The sequence below is a fragment of the Aythya marila genome, assembly GCF_965140915.1.
Source record: "Aythya marila genome assembly, chromosome: 9".
Taxonomy (NCBI): Eukaryota; Metazoa; Chordata; class Aves; order Anseriformes; family Anatidae; genus Aythya; species Aythya marila.
Window position 1 is genome coordinate 6,526,691 of NC_139050.1, and position 19,989 is coordinate 6,546,679.

The following is a 19,989-nucleotide window of genomic DNA, read 5'->3' on the forward strand; positions in this document are numbered from 1 at the left end:
AATGACATCCAAAGCAGATCTCTCTGCACATTTTCCTTCATCGAACAGTTTGGTTTCATTCAAAGCACGAATGATTCTCAGCCTGATTTCCTCAAGAAATAAGGTTTCTGCGATCCTATTTTAGATTTACCTGTCTACCTGGCTCTCCAACAGTAAGTGCTGAAACTGGAATTTAAGCTTAAGTACTATGATTCATTCCCAAATTCTGGCCAGAATCTACCAAACTCTCAACCTAGAACTGAAAAAAAGAAAAAATGAAAAAGCAAGAGAGAAAACATGGAAGACAGTGAGAGAGGAATAATGTTGTCTTCTGTGTTCTCCAAAAATTAACATCATGTAATGTCAGCTGAAATTTGCTATAAATATTACAACATTTCTGCCATATCCTAAAAATCACAATATATTTTCACTCTTTCAGTATTCTAATCTAAAAGTCAAAATATATGGAGGTTATGCTTAAGGGCACTAGTGTACATTACATAATTTCTGTTGCATACTTTATTTTTTTTATTGCCCTTTATTTCCTTATATTATAATGATTTCAAGCAAGTTGGAAAATATTGAGTAATTTGGTTGGGACCGGAATACTATGATTACATAGGCTTACAAATTCAATGGCAACTTCTGAGGTTTTTTCTTACCACTGTCAGCATTATGAGCAACAGCAAAATTCCCCCTGAAAGTCAACATTCACTTCTTGAAATCCATTCTACCGACAAGTAGCACAGAGCACGGAAAAATCTTATGAGTCAGGTGTTCTTCGCAGATGATGTCCTGTGAGAAGCATCCCATGCTGATTTCAGGCCAATGGGACACAAATTGAGGCACATACAGATATCAGAAATTAGTATGTCTGACATGGCTGGGGATTAAAGGAAGTTCACTGCTAATCATAGTATATTTAGGATGGGGAAAACTTGTCGATATAAGGCACTGCTGACCAGCTGACTGGTGATACCATGTCTCTAGAGAAAACCCTCTTCAGTGATTTCAGAATCAATCCTTTACTGCCCAGGCGATTCCTGGATGCTCTCCACTTCAGATTTGGGGCCTTGCCTCTGACAGCTTAAAAAATAAATAAAAATAAAAACAGGCAAAACAACAACAAAAGCCCTGTATATTTTAATCCCATAACTGGCTGGAAAACTCTGCATCACCTGACATGTGCACAAGACCAGAGTCTGGAAATCATCCGAGCTGCTGACACAGCACATGAAGTCATTGCCACCTGAGCAGATCCTGGCGGTCTCGCACCGAGAGGCACAGAGGGCTCCAGCTTCATTCTGGTCACTTGCAGTGGGAATGTGTATAAGCACGATCCAGGCAAGGTGAGTGAGGTCACCTGCATATCAGACTGTTGTAGGAGATCACACTCATCACCTGCTCTCGCCCTCAAGCAGGGCTATGAAACACTTCACAATACTGTGCTCTCTGTGCGTCTCCTGGCTGTGTTTCGTTCCAGGCAGCCAATTCCGCAATATTGTGTGAACTCTATCTAGGAATTCAAATAAGGAACAACACAGGAGGATCTGATATAACAAAGGATTTACAGTATTGTAAATCCAGTGCAAAAGCACAATGGAACTGAGCCTGAAGTTCCACTAGAATTACATTAGTCATGTGTGATGCACGTATTTCAATGGATTATCATAGAAGTGCAAAAGGAGGGGACAATTAGGTAGAAAAAGACTGAAACGAGTTGCAAAATAATATTTTGCAGATCAAAATACTGATTCTTCAAATCAAATACTTCCATGTAGTGGCATATTTTGCCTTACAGCAACAAAACCCAGCTGAACATTTCAGGAACCTTAAACACGGAGCACTCATCCCTTCTGCCTCACCAATGCATTACAGCTTCTGGACTCTCCTTCCTTCCCATGCTGGAAAGACAGCCTGTCACGAGCTATCCCAGCAGCATTGCTTGCAAAAGCCTCCAGTAAGGAATTCCTAACTAGAATCAGCTTCAGTGCTCCACATGGGCTTGATTGCTCTCTAATGTCTAAGCTACAAAAACAATTTGAATGCTAGCAAGCAGACACCAAAAAATGATCCGCTGGTTGAGATAGAGCATGTCTGGGAGTGGGCAGAAATAAACAGCATGAGTGCTCATACCATATCTACTTACTAAAAGCATGGCATAACAGATGATTGTGGTGAAACCATATGTTTCTTAACAAACAAAACAACCAGCTCTGCTGGAGTGGCCTTACATATGGGGAAAAAAAAAAAAAAAAAAAAAAATCATATAAAGCTTGCAGATGTCCACATTTTTTTTTTCTTTTTTTTTTTTCTTTTTTTTTTTTTTTCTTATTTTTCCTTTGGTTGAAAGAAAATCTTAGCAACAGAGCAAACACCCTTCAACTTTACAGCAAAACCAAGAAAAGCTCAGCAGAACTCAAACTGTGGGAAGCAGACTTTGGTGTGCACAGTTGAACCCCACAGCAGAGGCTTCTCCTAAAACAATCTACACAGTCTCAGATGGCCCAGAGAACAGTGAGATAGGTGGCTACCTCAACCACCTTCATATTCAAAAGCATTTTGAAAAATGTTTGAGCTTGCAACTCCTACTTCAGGACAATGCTTTCTGAAGTGACAGCCCCAAGTTAAAGGAGCTCAGGAAGCAATTCGATCAGCAACTTGCAAGAACAATGAACAGACAGACCCCTGCACTGAGGCCTCTCCATGCAGGGAAATGGACAAAGGTTTAGGGTAAACCAAACAGCGTATCAACAGGCAGCTTTTCCACTAAACATTTTGGCTTTAGGGGAAACAATCAAAACCAGAGCCTCAAAAGAAAACAGAACAGTGCAATTCTGCTTTAGTATATATTTCAGAAGCCAAAATAAATAATTTTAGTAGAGCTTTTGAAGAAAGAAGTAGTTTTAAAGTTATAAAATCATGACATTTCTCGTGTTTGCTGCACAGCAACACCTGTTTAAAGGGTATGTTATTTGCTAAAAAAGTTTTTAAAAAACAAGAAGAGAGGGACACCAGGCCCTTTTTGATCTCATCACTTGCAAGCCACTCTCCACGCTGTACATTCTCCACTGATCATATCTTTAGCTTTGTTTTGTTTTAAACCCTTATGTTACCACATTAACCAAAGCTTTGGACAGCTTCTTGGCCCAGGCTCTGAGACTTTTGCAGGGTCAGGGCAAAGCAGTAGAGCTCTTTATGACTTCATGACAGACCACAAAAAGCACTGCAGAGCTACCCGCTGGTTCTGTTTACACATTCTTTTAAAAATGCCTAACAGCTCCAGCCTGCTCCGCTGGCTGCACTGCCAGAAGGTGTGGCTGGTATCATCACGCTGAGGCCAAGAAAACCCAACCCAGCTCTCAAAAGAGCTCCCTCTCACACCAGCACATAGGACTGTCGGGACTGGAACACCGACTATACAGAACAGGATGGCAAAATACATGTTTTCTGAATGCCCATTCCAATAACATCTTATTCCAAATAAAAAATAAGGTGAACGGCTGGTTCCGCAGAGGTTTTCCCCTGACTTCAAGAAGGCCAGGCTTTCATGGACAGCATTACTTTTGTTCATCAATTTAAAAAGAATACTGTAGCAAATCAATACCATAGAAGATGTAATAGCAGTGGCTTTCAGAAAACGTAGTATAACAGTGTATATTATGTCCTTCCTAGCCTGAAAACATTGTTAAGTTTGCTTACTGGAGTTACTGTACTCATTAGGTTAGGGCAGGGCTTCTCACAGCATGTCACACAACTCAGCAGAAATGGCCCCAGAGCCACAGAAAACCCATACCTGGAAAATATCCCTGCAGAATGGAGGGGATACAGCAGCAAATGGTGTTGAGAATAGCAATAGGAATGAGAAATGGGTTGTATCTGAGAACACTGATGTGGTGTGCTGGTATAGCAATGCTGCTGTGAGGTACTGAAAGGGCACAGGTTTGCTCTGTACTCTTTTCCTTTACTGATGGGTTGCCATTTCTACAAGGGTGGTGGATTTCCATTGTCATCCATCCTACACAGCAATCAAGGCTTCCTACTAGCCTAGTTCTAGCACTGGATTGTTTTGACTCAGCCACTTGTCCAACAGGGAGCAGTGGCAGGAGGGTTAATCACATCTGCATTACCTGAAAAGTATGAATTGGGCAAAACATGAGTAGAAATTAGCTGCTCAAAAACAGCTGCAGCAGGACAAATGTAGGTCAGAAGCACCTTCTGCTTAAGAAGCACCTGGAGGCTTGCGTCTACCAGAAAGGACTCTGTCCTCGGCCAGCATGTAACACAGCGCTGCACCTGGAACTGGGAAATCACCAAGAAACAAGCTATGCCTGTGAGAACACCAAACAATCTTCTGCTTACAATGAGAGATTTATTTGACAATTCCTAGGTAGACACTGCAGCTCAGTTATCACTACACAGGTTCGCATTTGTAGCACCACCACAGTTAAAGGCAGAGCTAAACAAAAGATGGAAAAAATCATTGCCGTGACAGGTTTTTATGGTTTAAACTTTTGTGAAATTAAATTGTAACAAAATACCTATTCTGACTCTAGAATTTAGCTTTTTATTTGGAAAAACTAGAGTATACAGTATGCATGTCTTATTGCTAGGGCTGAAATCTGATAGAGAATAAAATTCAACAGTGCCTAGTCTGACAGTAATCTTTTATGGAAGATCGGGTAATAAAAGGCCTTAAGAACCTCCTAATACTGACTTGGGGGAAAAAAAAAATCAATGCAACTGGGATGTTATTACTGGAATTAAAGTGCATCTAGAGATCCCAAACCTAATCAGAAAGCCATTCTGTTACTCAATATACTAACACCTATAAACATCAGGTGAAACAGCCCCTGCACAACTTACACAGGGAGGGAAAAAGGGGAGGGAGAGCGGGTGGAGAGGGAGAAGAAAAATTAAAGCCTAGAACAGAGAAAAGGAAATATCATTTGCCTGAAGTCATCAAACTAAGCAAAACCAAAAATAAGTTACCTGTCTATTCCCATTCCTTGTGCTCCAGGGATATATTTTAACAACAGTATAATTCTATTTCATGGGTGGGAAGAAGGCTGAAAATACATGGAATGAATTTTTAATAACAAAAAAACTCGCAAACAACAACAACAAAAACATACCACTTTTTTCTTCTTTTGGATCCTTCAAAGATGTATTTTTTAAAAGTAATATATTAAGTCTTAAACACTGTTCCACCACTTCTCCACCCTTTTAAACAACATATTAAACATTTCATAATTTTCCATGTCGCTTGGACTGTTCAAATTCTACCAGCTTTTTGTAACTTAATGACTGAAGAATATGGTAGGTTTACTTTTTATTGCTTTTTTTTTTTTTTTCATGTTCTGAGAATGAATTGGGTGGATGGTGTCCTGAAAGAAAGAAAGAGAAAAACTAAAATGAGATAGACCACCTGAAGCATTTGTGGGGGATGTGCCCATCTGCTCACTTGGCTTTTCTTCACTCAACACCCTTCCTGCAGTAATTACGACTAACTACTGCCCTTGCGCAGTTTTGTCCAAGTGGTTACCCAGGGGTGGGTACCCAGCCTTAGTCTCCAGTTGACCTGTTCTTCCTACGCACACAGAGCTGGGTGCCCCAATGATTACCGAGCAAGATTTGTCTTCTTTCCTTTTGAACTTTTTGTGGCTGACAACATAGAATCCAAAGGCTAAGCCATTTCTGGGTGATAGAGGAAATGACAAGGAACTCAACATTTCAGAGGAAGTATCACCAGAAAATTACAGCATGCTCAAGCAATAGAGCAAATAAAAATCCTCTGTACAATGTAGAAAAGTGCCTACAAGCCACACACACCTCATGATAAAATAAATAAACTTCAAACCAATATAAAATGTGAAAAAAATATAAAATGTGAAAACACAGGGAAAGGTAGCCCCAGCCACTGTGTCTCCTAAGGTTATATTGTCATCTGCAGATCAGCTAATAACACTTATGAGAGGTAATCAGATTTTAGCTTTCCTATTCTTTTATTTTTGTCTTTGTTAGCAAAAGCAGTGTATCCATGGTACAGTTAGGCCTGTACCACCTCCCATACTTCTATTTCATCTGCACATCAATTTCCACATCTGGTCTTGGGCTAAAAACTTTCTTGCCAGTGTCTTGTCTGACATGCTTTTGTTGTTTGCTTAAAGTACAAGTCAGTGCTGTATCATTTGAAAAGACATTTTCATAGGTCAAGAGAAAAGACTGTCTTATATTTGCACTCCTTTGTTCCAGTGGTCTCACATTTAGTGTCTCTAAATCTTGTCCTTCAGGAGCTTATCCCCCAAGATTAAAGAAGTGGGAAAGGAAAGTTCACTTATGGAATTCTCAGTTCTTTTTTAGAGCTTATTTAAACAACAATAATTACATACATCATCCTTAAGTCTCACTTTTAGATCAAACTACATATTCCATCTCCTTTCTATCCAGCAAGATATGGATATTAATACAAGAGGAATTACTTTACATGTGAGATCCTCCATGAGTAACTTCCAGTTTTTCAGCCCGTGTGATAGCAGTACCACTTATTATATGCCAAATCTTGCAAATAGCAATGCATGGGATGTACATAGAATGAACTCGGACACCGGGAGAAGACTTCACTAATTAATTACACCTGCTGTTGTATCTGGTCAACAGCTGAAAGACACCAGAATGCAGTCAAAGAAGAAAAAGAAAAGATAAAAATAAATAATTAGAAAAGCCTTGAAAGGAAATAACAAAACATCATCATCCTTTCTTTCTTTCTTTTTCTTTTATTTCATCTGAAAGCAAGCCTGTAAAGAGTCCATCTCCCTAGTACAAAAGAATCAGATGTTTTTCTTCTGTCTAGTGATCAGAAAGATTTTTGAGCATGGGACATAAAGCCAACAAAGAAATCTAAGCCTTAATGTTCCTGGGTACTGCATGTCTTTTGATGATCTCGAGGAGAAGAAAAAGTTCATAAATTCCTCCTAGAGAATGAAGGCATCAATAGATTTTATAAGGTTTATACCAAATATTCCAGGAAAGCTGGATGTTTTCAGTGAGACACAATGCTGGCCTGTGGCCCGAGACACACAGGGCCTATGGCTCTGCCACAAACAACAATTTGTGACATTTGCAAAAAGGCAACACGAAGATACCAGCGGCCCATACTGTGAATTCTCTCCCTGGCTTGTCTTTCGAACGAACCTACTAAATGCTTTAATGGCAACAAATGTTAAGACTGTAGAGGAAAGTCTGTCCTCAGTTATAATCATTAGTATATAGTTGAAAACGAGGGCAGAATTTTGCATGACATCTCTGCATTTGACTGATGCCAACTGTTTAAGTATACTCTAACATATCCTGAGGAGGGGAAGGAGAAAGGAATTGATGAGATTTCCAGTAACCTCTGTAGATCTTCCATAAAGGAATGCAGTTGGACAATCTTGTTGTAACAGAAAAGCTCCACAAAGAAACTGAAAATAATGTTAAACTCCAAAGTTAAATTATGCTAGAATAAAATAAAAACTTTATTATTATTATTATGAACTCAAAGTGGCATGGATGAAATAAAAAAAAATATTTCATACACATCCTTCTCCCTGCTTCCTCTGCCCCTGTTTTCTAGGTCATAGCAGGTGACTTAGTAAATGAACTGAAGCAAATCCTACCCAGCTCACTGCTGTATATGCAGTTCCTGCCATCACCTCTGCTGCCTAACAGTCTGTTCCCCCCTCCTGTCAGGAGATGCTGCCCAAGCAACAGGTTCCCAGCTTTGTGTTGCGACATCCTTTAGTCTCATCACCCCGGGCACTAGATTTTTAACACCTCTCTTCCTTTTAACAGATCACCACAAAAGAGCAACCTATTCCCTTCTTGCAGGTAGATCCATTTCTCCTAGCTATTGCCCTACGGGACAGAAATCTTAATTGTGAGTGAAGGAGGTGAAGAACATCCAGACACATCCCTCCTTTCCTCAGTAGCACTGGAAGTGACAGATGCTGAAATAGCAGAAACTGTCCCATTTGTCACCAGAACATCTGCACAGTTCCTCAGGGCACCAGCAGTCATGAAAGAGCACAGTGGAAGATGTTTCCACAAGGCTCCTTTGGCAGAATTTGTAGCTAGGAGGCCCCACTGGAGAACAAACACAATTTGTCCCATACATTTCTTGTTCATACTCATTTGCCCATCTACAAAGACGGAGGTGAGACCTCCTTTAGTTTTAGCTGCTTTGACTCAGACTGATTTCTGGGGAATTTGTTTGGTACAGGAGAGAAGAGTGCAAGGCCTGTTCTCTGCCCACCCTGCCCTGTCTCCCTGTGCTTTCCCCAGTATATCCCCTGCTGTCTTTATCTTTTTCACTGTGTTCAAGACCCCTAATCCCTGCAGTCACCTGCAGATTCTAAGAGAAAAAAATGAGCCTCCCACAAACACAACCAGCTCCCTTTGCCCACAAAGAAGGTGGCTGGTCATATTTAATACACATCTTAGGGGGTACATCGTGCCCTCTTACACTTCTATTTATAAAGTCCTTCCATAGGGCCCAGAGGATTACATAAAACAAGAGGAATCACTGTTAAAAATAACTACTAGTATTATTAAATAATAAAGCTTTCTGATTAAAATTATCAGCACAACAGGATATGCAAAGTTACCTAGAGAGAAGATGAGTTATTGCCATCATAAGTGGAAGCCCTCAGTATACAATAGGATTCATTGTGTCTCTCTCCTATTTAGGCTCCACGTTCTCCATGCAGCCATTTCAAAGCAAACAAAAAAAGAACAGTCACAGGGGAAAATTATCAGCAGACTAAAAATGTCAGAACAATGGCACAAGAGTACCAGTTCTGCAGAAAAATAATTACATAAATAATTACACTGTTTATTATAACTGTGATAATAAATAAACTTCAATTAGTCAGAAATTATTTTCTAGTTAAAGCTTGTTAAACTAGTTTAGTTCGAAACTTCACAAATTTAAATCGTTTTATGGAGAAAAAAAAATGCTTAAAGACAAATACCATGGAAACAAAAGTCAGAGTGGTATTACTGAGGGCCAGACTCTTTCAGATTAAACAGCATCCTGTTTTACCAAAAATCAGGCAAAATACCTTTTAATCAAAACAGATAATGCCCCAGAATAGCAATCGTCAGGTACTTCCTTCGGTGAACAGGAGAAAAATTGCACAAAGTTCTGAGCATACAACTTTCTCTGCAATGCTGCTCTCATCCATGGGAAAGAAAGGCACAAAAGCAGGCAGATGGGAGTAAAAAATAGAAAAGTGGAGCAAAAAATTAAAAGCTCATGCTTGCCACCTGGCTAATACCAAATGTAATAAATTGTCACTAGCCCCATATTCAAGGCAACCACTATGGGTTTCGCTTTGTTTTATGGAATGAGGCCATGAAGTACTCCAATACTATGTGATCTCAGGACTTCCCAATGGCTATTTAACTTGAAGAGTGAGACACATTGAATGCTGTTGCAAATGAAGTTGTTCTGTCCTCTTCCCTGATGCACCGGGCTTGTAATTTAAAATGACTTATTAATACTGCACCTAAAACTGAACTCTCCATCACAGAGACCCATGCTCCTAAAAAAGTCCCTGCCAGATGCCACTTCACTCCCCACAGTCCCTCAAAACCAGGAAAGCCATCTGGGAACTGCGATGCACCAGAGAGACTTGCATCACCTGCAGTCACCAACTGCAAGATTAGTCTCCAGAAATGGACAGTGTCTAGTCAGCAGGGAGCAGACCTAGAATAACTAGCCCATGCTCTTCAAGTAAATCTGCAAGTACCTCTAACACCTCTGCTACTTGATCAGGCTTTCAAGCTCTTTCTCCCCAACAGAAGAGTGAGAAAATAAAAATTTTGCCCAGCTACCCCTTTGTGGAGGCAGGAGAGGTGAACACAGCCCTGCTCCACTGGCCTAAATTCACATGCAGCCAAGCACTAAAGAGGAACTGGCTACAGAATCCTGCACTCCACCAAATGGGATCATCAGACAGAAAAACAGGGGGGGAAAAAGAGCTTTTAAACATACTACCTTTTCCCCCAAAGTATACAGGTTTGTATTACAGCAGGTCTACCACTCCAGGCAACAGGCAGGCTACAGTTGAAAAGCAGTATCAAGCCTGACACCTTGACTAAAAAACAGTTGTGTTTAGGGACTAGTTTGTCAAGGAAAAAGCTGGTAACTAAGTCTTCTAAACCCTGAAAGAAAGATTTCAGATGTAAAAGATTATTTTTTTCCTGAGATATATAGTCAAAAAAATTGTACTTATAGTAGAAAACATCTTCCAATTTCAGTTCCAAAATGATTCTTGGGTCCATAATTATTCTAAGATCCTTTCAGGCTGGACACTCAAAGAGTAGAAAGGACTGGATTTAATTAGTGTTGATGTAACACCTCAGTTATTAAAGGATCCAGCAGTTGACCTCCGCTATGTGGTTACTGCTGTTTCTTGACAGTTACGGATTAACTGCAGCACACAGAATTTTGCCCTCAGTCTCGTACATGGATTTTAGACCCCCACAAGGTCTAAAGTGGGGGCAGTTTCAATGGCTGAAGCTCTGCAATAACCCATCAAGTAGCACACATCCATCAGGTACATACTATTGCTCATCTCCAATAAAATAAATCTGCTTTCAAACAAGCATTTTCTTTTTTTGCATGTATCAGTCACGCAGTTATACACACAAAAGGAAATATGAGGGTAATAACAAGCCTTGGAAGATCAAACAGTAATGTATTTTACAGTAACCTCCAGAAGAGATAAGCTTTTGATGGAACAAAGAAACAGCCTGGGGTATTTATAAAAGATACAAGCCAAGTCATGATTGTCCCCCTCCTACAAGCTTGGAGTCAAGTTTATTAGCTGAAGGTTAGAACTTTAAAGTCGCTAACAGAAGTATGTTATCATGACCCTCAAGGCAACCAGAAGTCAGATGCACAGAAGTTTTTGAAAATATTATTGGCTGTTTAGCTTCAAGTGAATTTCAAGCTTCCTCTTTGACAGACGGTACAAGTAGGTCAGGATAAAACACCGTTGTCCATTAGTGGAAAGCAGCTAGTAGTCTGCAATCACTTCAGTAGGATTAGGATCCTCAGCATTTTTTTTTCCCCTTTTTTTTCTCTTAAATAATAGCTACACAGACAACTATTAGTTGTTTCAGTCTTTATGTGAATGGGCATATAAACTAAACAGACCAGTTGACCCAAACCTTTCAGTAGCCCTTAAGAAAACCAGTTCAGTAACAGTAAGGAACAGCTTGCATTTCACTGGGATGTGGGGGAAAAACATACACAACTTTCCACACATTAGCAAATGCTCTGTAAGAAATCAGATTTTCCTTCCTTCCGCAATTTTCCCAGCAGACAACCAAATCTATTTTAGAAATTACTCTGCTTTGGTGTATCAGCAGGCACACCTTTCAGATGGGTTCCATTCCTCCCGTTTTTAATGACTCATTAGCAAAATGCATTCCTACACATCAGCTCGTCCCTATGGCCAATAAGCCAAAATGTAAATGTTAAGGTTGGTCATATTTACATGTCACCACTTATGCTAATAGCAATCCCAGCACCATACTCTGTAAGCAAAGTTATCGATCATCTTGAATATGATTAAGCAATAAAGCGAGCAAACAGCTCACAAGGTGATCTCCCCTACTTCTCAGTCAATTAATGTTGTATTGTACTCCATCTGTTTGGAGAAATGTTTCATATTGAGTATCCCTTCCCTCCCCTTAATGCAGAAAGAAGTAAACATGAATTGCACTATTTTATCATTATTCTTGATAGCACAGACATGCACCTCCAGCAAGCTGCAGTTCCCCGAGTGTGTGCTTTCCCAGATGTAGTCCAGATGCCTCCTAAATGCATATGGCAGGAAATTCTTTGCAATCTTTTCTGTTTCCCGTATATTATTGGTTTATAATTGCTGCTATCCATCATAATTTTTTTTTTTTAGCTACTGACTACTGCCCTGCTTTGCAGGTGTGTAGATGAAACACAGGCCTAGCAAATGAGCTGGTTTTACATCTGTCTTGGTGGGGAGCAGTACAGCTAGTCTTTAACGTCAGCTTAAAGGAAGCCTTATTGGCAAAATCAAACATAACAAAGATGACCATAGAATTGCACAGAGTCCAGAAGAGAAACACATCCAGAAGAGAATAAGGCTGTTTTCATGATAATTGACTTTAACTGTTTTCTGTCTGGAATTGTGCTAACCCAAAGCTCAAGCACAGTGCCTGGTAGGGAATAATGGCATAGTACAATGCTACTCCACCTCAGGGACATGCTTCCTACTTCTAAGAGAGCTCACGTATCAGTAGTGCAATGCAAAGATTTCATTTTCGCTCCCAGCAGCAGTCTGTCTGTGTCAACATGGTGCTGTGCTCTGACTAATTACCCCGCTTTTAGAACTGACTCAAGGATTATTAGCAAATACAGGAAAATTATATTTGCCCCAAGGGTGCAAGGCTGCGTTCTTACAGCTGCAGGGGGCAAGGGTAGAAGAGAGAAAGAACAGAGAATAGAGTCCTGTAGTGTACAGGGCCAGGACAGCACAGTCCTAAATGTAATGTCCTGGAGAGCAAGGCTGGAGATGGTGGATGTAAAGATTACTGATGAGCCTACCATAGCCTCTGAAAACAAGGATGCCTGCTGAGTTTGCTGTTCCCAGCTGCACAGCACTCTAAGCAATGTCTAATTAGCATCAAGCCCTTCCCATTTCCCCCTTAGTGACTATTCTGACTGTAGCTTCTAATATTTGCTTCTTGCTTTGTCTTGTAGTGCACAGTACAGATACAGTGTGAAAGTTAGAATATGCAGTGTGATCAGCCTTGAGGTACTGGTTTCCTTGGGTTATCCTCTGACCTGCACAATTACTCAGCTCTGCAGAGTTTTGCCCTGAAATAGTAGCATCAGAGCATTTCTTGTACTTAGGATATGGAAAGCGTTTCTCAGATAATTGTACAGTGGTCTTCTCTGAAGCATTTCACAAGACATCCCACTATTAAAACTTGTAACTCTGAATTGAGGGGCAGTTTACCCAGTGTTCAGTGATCAGAAAAGGGGTGAAAGTCTCATCAGGCCATTCTAGAGTTCTCAGTAACTCATACTGCTAAGCATAAAAGGCCAGCCCCAATCAAAGCATAACAGTGAAATATTTGGAAAATAAATAACAGGAATAAACAATAAAACATCCATCCATCTCTGCCATTTGATTTTGCATGAAATCCTAAACCAGGTTCAACAGACAGCACTGGCTTCTCTCTTTGAGAAAAGAAACAGATATAAAGGCTTGAAGAGTTCATGCTGCTTTTCCCAATCATTTAACTCTGAAGTTCGGTACCATATTGACTTATAATTTTGTCAGTGTAACCCTTACACATCCTTCTCAGTCTACAGATTGGAAAAAACTGTGTGAGGTCCTGAGACCATTATTAACTTTGCCAGGATATTTAATCTTTCATAACGAGAGAGGTTTGCATGATTAGTGAAGATGTACAGTTTATTAATCAGGGCACCTCTGAAGTCTTTTTTTTCCCCATCAGATCAGTGAGGACAACCAGTTGGCATTGATTTTTTCTAATTCACTTCGGCTGTTTTACAGACATTTTTCAGAAGTCACAGGAGGTGTCACAATGTCAGGGTTTTTAGTTTGTTAGTTTTTTCTTTTAAGCTGGAAAGGAGTCTGAAAGTTTTTGAAATAAAGGTCTACACTTTCTACTTAGAAGTGAATCTATTATTAAGATCTGTATCAAAACAAACCACCTTCACTAAAGTATCTAATGTCTGACCTCTACTACACTTCCATAATTCAACTCACACACCAACCTGCAGCACCATTTGTTTACCATTCTTTTTCAGAACCAAGACCATACATTTGTTGATTGCCAGTTTCAACTTCCTAGACGAAATGATCAAAAACAACTATACATCCAGACAGTGAGAAAACTTTAATGAAATAGTTCCATTTGTGCTTTTTTTTTTTTTTTTTTTTTTTCCATAGATCCTTTGGAAGACAATCAATCCAGTAAAATTGTAGTAGACTGAAATATCATCTCACCTTGTGGAAAAACAAGCTCAGAAAACTTCACTGAGTCTTTAATAGATACATTTAATAGCATAGTCACTCCCCTAGGACTGAGTATGTTGATGTGTGTACTGGTGCACAAAAGTAGTACTAGTCCAGTTCCACAAAGTTCTTACCATACAGATAATAAGTTCACAGAACAGGGATAAGCAGAATTTTTAGTAGTATATTTCAAAACCCATAATTTTAGAAGAGAATTTTCATAGTAGGGTTTGAATTTATTGCTCCTTTTATATTCACCCTTAAAGTCTGCTTTAGAAATGTGGACCTTTACAGCTCCACTGTGTACTAGGACAATACCTGCAGGAAATAGGCCTTTATGAATTCATTGTCACATGTTTATGTTTTTAATGATATTGATTGGTTTGAACAATCATATAGCATGGCTTCAGAAAGATCATTTACTCTGGAAAAATACAATGCTCATAAATTATAAAGAGAAATAAATGTACATTGATTGCAAATTTTAATGTATTGTGGATGCCTCGTGTTACAGTGAATTTCTTTCACTTTGATTTAATACAGTAACATTCACTCTTTTGGGATCAAATAGTAAGAATGAATTATATCCTGCACCCACCTCATAGCAAAAGATAATGAAGCCATACAGCAGTCAACTCACCAGCATCCAGACCTTGTCCTTGCTGTTTTATACTGTCACACAGGAGAGGCTGCATGATGGCAGTCCAAGACAAGAGTCCAGCCCTCTTCCCTAGTGGTGGTCCCTGTTATAATAACATCAATAAGAAAAAACAGTGTAAGCAAGGAGAATCTCTGGCTATAGTTTTACATGCACTCTAAGGCAGCACTGCCCTCCCCAAAAGCAGTCCTGCACAACAGCTGCTTCTTCCTGTCCTTCACCACCTCATTTCTCATCCCAGCAAGAATATTTGTACAGCACCATGGCAAAATGGACTGGGTAACAGATGCAGAATAAAAATTGTCCAGTCAAAAATAGCAGTTAGTTTTAACACAGATAGCTTTTACTAGGAAATTCCAGCTAAGAACACATAATGTATGAAATGACAGCCTTAGTATTCTCCTAGCCAACACTTATAAAGAAGACATAGACAATTCTTTACAAGCATTTCTCTTGAGCTAAGGCTTTCTAGAAAGAACCATGTAGGTAAGGAATGGGAAAAAAGAAAGAAAAAAAGTGGTCCTGGTGCCCTGTGCAGAATCTGAGCAATCTCCCTAAAGCTGTATGGAAGAGATCACTTGCAGCCCCCTGCTCTGAGGATGCCGCATGTCGTGACCTGAGGAGCTTACACTGTCTAATTTGAGGTAACTGATCCCAGTGGCAGAGTTCAGAGCTTAAATTCCCTAAACTGTTGATTAAACCTCCAAAGATATTTCAGGGGACATAAATACATATGCACCTCAAAGAAGCTCTGGAGATTCGGCACCTATGTAGGACAGGTACAGTCATAACTCGGGTCCCAACTAAGAGCTGGGAGGAACATGCACAGACATTCGTATGATTGTTAACATGTACAGGATAGAGAAAACATATGGCCTGAAAAACCACCCCGGTCAGTCCCAGAAGAAAAGCCAGCTTCTCTAGAGGATGATTTAAAGTTACAGTAGATTTGCCTGTCCTGTCACGTTGGTTTCTCCTATAAGCTTCCCTCAAGCCTTCTCATAAAAGCCATTCCTGTCTTTCTCCTTTCCTTAGCTGCTGTATAACATTCTCCTGCAAAGGTCAGCTCATTGTAACATTTACCAGCCTAGTTGTGAATGCCTTTGTCTTTTGACCACTTTAATCTTGGTATCCTCCCTCTCTCTTTCCTCCCTACAGCGCTGTGGAACTGTTTATTATAATAATCCAAATTTAATTGGTTCTGCTGCTTGCTTGCCCAATCCCCCATCTATCAGCTGACACATTCTTTAATTCAGCTGCACATTCTCTCATCATTCATCAGGCCATTTACACATCCTTCTATCTGTTCTCACGTTCTCTCTCTCTCTTCTTCTTGCCCTCTGTTCTGTCACCCTTCTCATTTTTGCAGAGCTCCCCTGCCAGTCTCCTGGGTGCTCTGCAGCCCTGGTTCTCCCAAAGCATCAAACAGTGTGTCATTGTATACCAGCCTGCTCTCAAAACTACCACGAAACATTTCACAGCTAATCATACCTGTAAGTTCAAGTATGTTTTCTACATTCAGAGGTCCTGATTCTGATTTCATTCACATCACAGTAAATTAAGGCAATGCCAGTGGGGATACACAGGTGTAAAATTAGTTTAAGTAAGATGAAAAAGAACTCTATTTTCTACCAATAACATCAGTATTAAAGGGCTAAAAAGGAAGTCGGATAAGTCAAAATCCAGCAACTGATCTTTTGAGAATGAAAGGCCCTGGAAAATTGGAGGATCGTTGTTTTCTTAGCAGAAGCGTCATAAAGAAACACTCCCTGAGCTCATATTATGTAGTCCCAGAGACCGTAATACAATGGGATATGTCTCACTGAGTACAAAAGACATGAGAAAAACATATTAAAAATTTGTACAAAATCCAGTACAAATACAGTTCACTCCCCTGGGACCCCTCTCGAGGTTCACACACAAGCACCCTAACTAATGGAACTAACAGGCAGAAAAAGTGCTTGCAACAAATGTGCGAAGCCATAGAAACAATGAAAAAACAAACGCAGACAACATCAGATACATGCATGGGCCTTGCTCTGTTAGCAGCCATACAAGGCAAGAAAAGGTAAGGCAGATTAGCTTTAAGGCAGGTGGGGAGAAGAGCTCTTGGAGCTGATTTGATGGACAAGGCATCCACAAGATCTAATAGACCAGATGAAGCTTTAACTTGGACCAAAGGAGTCAATGAATGAAATGGTCCAATCTAACGGTCTTCAGCATAGAGATGGTCGTTGGAGAAAGAAAGATCTTGTAAGGGGCAACTAGAGATGTAGCAGGAATGCAAGAAAAGGACAGTCAGGTGATATGGCACAAATGGGACTGATGGCAAATGGAAATCCAAGGAGAAGAACACAGTACCTGCACCCATGGGGTAACAACAGGCAGGAGGAGGACTGAGACATGGGGAGCACAACAGTCTTAGCCTAAGAATGACCGAAGGACAAAACAAGAGAGAGTCTGAGAATTCATTTAGTTCCGATTAACAAATTTAGAAAAGAAGACCAAAAGATCTCGTATTTGTCAAACAAGCAACAAACATAGAAAATACCACACGGTCAGGGGAAGGAGGAGAAAAAAAAAAAAAAAAAAAAAAAAAAGAGAGAGAGATCTAGAGGGAATGTTAACACTACGCAGTCACTTATTATCATTAAGACAAGAGTCTTAACAAGTAAATGGACATTGCAGATCAAATTCCAAAAACTGACCACAACGTTGTGCAGAGGTTCTCTTTCAAAGAGAATGGAGGAAAAAAAAAAAAAAGGAAAGAAAGAAAGAAAGAAAGAAAGAAAGAAAGAAAGAAAGAAAGAAAGAAAGAAAGAAAGAAAGAAAGAAAGAAAGAAAGAAATTACAGTGGTTAATCCATATAAAGAATAGAAAAAAGAAATGAACAAATACAAGGAGAACTGAATGAGCAAAATCAAGACTTCTGACAGACTCAAAGACCTGCCAGAAAATGCTCAAGGAGCCAGCCATTATCACAGAAGAAGAAATAGCATGATTTTGCTTCCACAAATAGCTACCACATCTTGGAGAGCTTGAAATGCATTGAAGTGAAACCCAATGGAGGCCAATGAGAGAGGAAGAGAGGGCAACAGAGGTTATTTGAACCCAGAAATAGGAGTCTTAACTGAGAAGCAGTCATGTTGAGGAAATGTTTTGGAGGTAATGGAATGCAGATTTAAAGATCACCGAAGCAGTAAGGGGCAAATGAGTTCAAAGAGACCTCATTGACTCTGCCATTCATTCTTGACCTCTGAAGTACTTGCAGTTCATGATGAAAGCAGTGACACTAACTTTACCATAGCCTTGTTAATTAACTAATTATCTAAGGCCACAATCATAATGAGCGCTACACAAACAGTATTCAGAACATATTGTCATTTACCAGATCGAGTTACAGTCAAGGAAAACTATTTTTTTGTGGTTTATTTTCTCCCTTTCAGATTACTGCAGAACTATGATGATGTGTTAATGGGTTAAAAGTACCCTTGGCAAGTTGGTACAAGGCTCAGCTTTCACTGATAATCAGCAGCTCCAATGGCCCATAATGACGCTTCAGATTCAGTTCTGAGGGGCTGAGCGCCTTTCCTCTCTCCAGAGCATTCATATGGTTTTGATCTTGTTGCCTTTCCAGAGGAGACTACCAGTGGTTCCTAAGGAAGGGGGAGAAGGGGCTAAGGGTGTCGTTTACATTTCTGGGGGGTACTGTTCTGGACTGAATGTTCTGGAAGCATGGATTTGCCTAATGCACTTCAACATCTGAACAAAAGAGATGTTGGCTCCTTGAGCTTTTGCCCAGAGTGGCTGTAGATGCCCCATCCCTGGAGGTGTTCAAGGCTAGGCTGGATAGGGCCCTGGCAAACCTGATCTAGTGGGCGGCATCCCTGCCTATGGCAGGGGGTTGGAACTGGGTGGTCTTTAAGGTCCCTTCCAACCCAAGCCCTTCTATGATTCTATGAGATGTCTGGATTTTAAGTTAACTGTAACCACACAGCAAGGAAAAAAAAAAAAAAAAAAAAAACAAACAAAAAAAAAAACAAACAAAAAAAAAAAAACCTGTGTACCAGCAGATACCTCCGTTCAGTGTGCATGAGGTTCTAAGAAAACAAACCTGAGGCTGGTTAATGAATAGTAGATACAGAAATACTAAAAATATTACAAATTGCATCAGTTACTGTTAACTTTTACTGTGAAAAGCTCAGTTATGTTCTGATTAACCTATGCAATAACCAGGAATAGAAGTTTTGCAACAACAGTGACGGGCATAACTATAGCTACGAACTGGCTGCTAAAGAAGAAACGAGTGGAGTTACTCAGACCCATCCCTCCGGTGCAGCTGAGCCCTACCACACTGCCAGGCCAAAGCAGGACAAGGCCTGTGGGGTGGGAGGCGCTTCTCCACCAGCACTCTGCCAGCTCCGCTCCACCACACACACAGCACCACAGCCACGGAGCTGAGGCTGTCCTTCTGTACCTGGCAGTCAGAGGCACAGCACACAGCTGGAAAGGTTATGTTCAAATAGGCAGCAAACACCTGCATGCTGAAAGAAATTATGGGGGTGGGGGAGGGGAGAGGGGAATGTGTGCACATCAAAAACAAACAAAAAACCTACCACCTTTCTGAGGGACCCAGGGGACTGCTAGAGGAGTTTTTGCACTTCACAAAACCATTGAAATGAGTTAAACTAAACACAGAAGCAAGAATTTACTTGCAACACCACATGGTGGGTGGGACTGTTCAAAAAAATTTATATATAAGTCCTATAAGTCCTTTGTTTATATTCTGTGTTGGACACTATGACTTTTGTTTATTTAAAAAGTTAAGTATCCTAACCTATGTTGTAACAGAATTTGTTTGTGTGTTATTAGCCTGAAGTCTTTGTTTTGCTTTGGGAAGAGGAGTTTACAAGAGAAGGATCTGGCACTTTTCTCCTAAAGCTCTCGCCAACTTGGGATCCTGTCACTCTCCTTTACAATGCTAACAGACGCCTGCAAGCCCACTCCACAAAGTCTATGGTATTTCATTTTTTTGCTGATATTCTATAAATGATGTCTCATTAAAAATGCTCTTTTGTGCTATATTTCATGGCAGAGGCTAAAGGGGAGACAGTTTTCTGGAATTATGTTTGAAAACCAGTCTCAGATTTCTATTGCTTCATGTGACAGATAGAATAACAGAGATGAAAGGACGCCTTGGAAGATTTGACTAATGAGAACATGAAATGTAGTTAGCTTTTGGAAATACCTTAAAGCAGCAATTCTATATATCAC